At 42.8% G+C, this 3,366-nt stretch overlaps 1 protein-coding gene across 1 annotated transcript in view; it reads right to left on the reverse strand.

Annotated features, from left to right (window-relative positions):
• The window catches only part of Itga8 (integrin subunit alpha 8), a 175,320-nt gene that overhangs the window by 20,076 nt on the left and 151,878 nt on the right, over nt 1-3,366 (reverse strand). The gene's annotated exons all lie outside the window — the stretch shown is intronic.

The raw sequence follows: 3,366 nt of genomic DNA on the forward strand, positions 1-3,366 counted from the left end.
ATCCCAGCTCTCAGTAACAGAGGCAAGGGGATTGTGAGCTGGTAATCCTAGCTCTCAGTAACAGAGGCAGGGGGATTGTGAGTTGGTAATCCCAGAACTCAGGAGCAGGGGTAGGTGGATTGTGAGTTAGAGGCCAGCCTGGACTGTGAGCTATTATCTCAAATCAACCAATGTCTTCCTTCCTGGATTTTGAAATAACTTGCTATGCAATATATAGATCAATTAACACAGTAGTAAAGCTATATATTCTATATTCTCTCTATATATATTCTATATATTCTAGAAAATCTCCGTATGTGGTTACCATAGACTAACCTATACTATCAGGTTTACAGGCCAGCAGTCTGTGCCACGCGGTTATGACATGATATCTCAAGTGGGCGAGCATCCTGTGGTACTCTCTGGTTCAGCACTCTAACCTAGCGATGCACGCAGGACTCAAACTCCCAGACTCCTCCTCTTACCAGCTATGTGACCCTGGAAAGGCCACTTAACCTTCATGTCTCTGTTTGCTCCCTTGTAAAATGTAGTTGATAATAACCGTATGTATCCCACAGGTTTGCTTTAAAGATTAAGTAATTCACACACGAGCATTTGTCCCGGTGCCTCACGGCCTGGTCATCATTCAGCAGAAAGCTGGCTCTTTGCAGACAGGCAGAGCTCTCTGGAAGGCTTGGCTGTCTGTTCCTTAATGTTTAGAGAGAGCCATTTTGACATAGTCTGTTCTGAGTCAACCCAAGTGTCAGCACAATACAAAAGGGGGCCATTAATAAAGCACACAGAATTATTGCTGACTTTAGCTAAGTAGAATAAACATCATAAATAACTTATTAGGAGAGGCTCCATATGAGCTGCCCATACATCACTGAGATTTTCAGGAAAGAAAGGAGACTTTTGTCCAGTCCTTTCATCTCACACAGGAGGGAACTCAGAGCCATCAAAGTTCAGTTGAACACAGCCAGTTCAGGAAAGAATTGAGCTCAAGGCCTCCTGACCCCAAAGTCTTTGAGATAGTGAGGACATATTGTAGATTAATTCAGGGACATCAATCTTAGAACTTGTTTTTAATGTGTGGACTTTGTTTCTTACAGAGCATTTGGCTCATAGATAGTTTTCAGACACGAATCTGTTTATGAAATTCATAAACATGCGTCCCCACACGTTCTCATGCATGCTTTGGCCAATGTTTATCAGGAATGCCAAAGAAATCTACATTGCTTCCCTCTAATCACAACTTTTGCCCAAGATTAGTAATGATATATCTGAGAATTGATGGAAAAAAATGAAGAGTGAACTGAAAGAAAGAAAAAAAATCAAAATAAATGTCTTAAACTGTAATTAATAAATTCTTCTGAACACTAAGTCTAACGAAGTATTTTAGAGAGTGTGTTAACTAGATTACTACACAGTAGCAAAATGGAATAGCACTAGGTTGCTCAGAGGGAAGTAACTCGGCCGATGGTAGTGGACTGAGAATCCTCTCAGCACATTCATGGCCACGTGGAATCTCATAACATGATTTTACTTAGAGTAGAGATTTTCATGAGCTTAAGGTCAAGTCTGAGATGACATTATACTAATTTGGGTGGGCTGAAAATCCAAGGACAGTGTCCTTAAAGAGTCAGAGAAGATGGCTGAGGAGATGGTTCAGTTGGCATAATGCCTACCTTGCGAGCATGAGGACCGGGGCTCAGGAAAAGGTAGGTGTGCTTGTGGATGTCTATAATCTTGGCACTGTGGGGTGGGTTGGGGGCAGAAGCAGGCAGATTCTCTGCTGTCTGAGCCTGCTGGTCTGTAGGCCAGCCTGCTGGTGAGTGCTGGGTTCAACAGGAGACTCTATCTCAAAAGGTAACAAAAAGACCTGCCGTCTATCTCTGGTCTACATACGTGTGTACATACATGTACATGTATACATGCAGACCCTTGTACACAGTACTGTATCATTCACAAAAAGACAGAAAACACAAAACATGAATATAGCAACCGAGGTTAGAGTGATGTTCACAAACTCATGGAGGCCAAGAATAAGGGGAAGGCAGAGAATAACTTCTCTTCCTGCACCCTCAGAAGGACATACATCTCCACCTCATTGGCTTAGGGCTTCTGATGGTGTGTGTTTGTGTTGTTGTTGTTGGTGGTGGTAGTGTATGTGTGGTGGTGGTGGTGGTGTGTGTGCGTGTGCGTGTGAGTGTGAGTTGCTAGGGATTGAACCCTGTCCTCATATATATTAGGCAAGTCTTCTATCACTAAGCTATATACCTTTAGGCTTTGATTTTTTTGAGACGGGATTTTAAAGAACATTTTTTTTTAACACACGGGTCTTTGTGATTTGGTTCAGGCAATTCTCCAACTCAACATTGGCCTCAAAATACCATCTCTCTTCCTTAGCTCTTGTAGTGTTGGGTAGCGTTGAAGAACACTGGCTTAAAACTGGACAACTGAAAACCCAAAGTGATTTTGTCTCTCTGAACTATAGTTGGCACATTTATAATGTACTGTTTATAATGGTGGGGTCTTACAAAGCTGTTAGGGTTAAATAAGGTGCGTGGGAAGTGGTAAAACAAGACAAACAAAACAAAACAAAAAAAACCTATTTTCTTCCTCTTGTTTGTTTGTTTCAAAAGAAAACTTGGAGATTTGTGGGATTGTCAAAGTAGTTTCATTTTCTTTTTTTTCTCTGGTTTTTTGAGACAGGGTTTCTCTGTGTAACAGCCCTTACTTTCCTGGGACTCGCTCTGTAGACCAGGCTGGCCTCAAACTCTGCCTGCCTCTGTCTCCCGAGTGCTGGGATTACAGGCGTGCGCCACCACCGCCTGGTTATCAAAATATTTTCAATAATAGAGAAGATGAGGTTCTAGAGACACAAAGTCCATATTAATAGCTAGACAACAGTTGGTTTTTATTGTCACACGAGGCAGATGAATCTGTCTAGTTTGGGAGGTAGAATATGAGCAAAATTAGACTGCCTTACAGCTTCCCCAAACAAAGGTCAGATCACAGCAGTATCATTTAATTGATGGTCATTTCTCAGCGTGGGGAGACTTAAATCTTCAGTGTATTTAAGGTCAGGCTGCAAAGCTGGCTCAGTGGATAAAGTGCTTGCTGGCAAGTATGAGAGTCACATTCATCCCACACATAAAAGCCAGGCAGCTGCGGTGGCCATCTCTAACTCCAGCACTTGAGAGGCAGGGACAGGGGATCCCCATAGTAAGCTGGGTAGCTAGACTTAGCTGGAATTTGAGAGGTCTAGGTTCAGCAACAGATCCTGCTTCAAGAAATAAAGAGGAACTCAAATGGGGAAGACACTGGACCTCAGCTTGCCTGTGCACACACAGATACACACGCACACACACACAGGCACACACG

The sequence above is a fragment of the Microtus ochrogaster genome, chromosome 16, assembly GCF_000317375.1.
Source record: "Microtus ochrogaster isolate Prairie Vole_2 chromosome 16, MicOch1.0, whole genome shotgun sequence".
Classification (NCBI taxonomy): Eukaryota; Metazoa; Chordata; class Mammalia; order Rodentia; family Cricetidae; genus Microtus; species Microtus ochrogaster.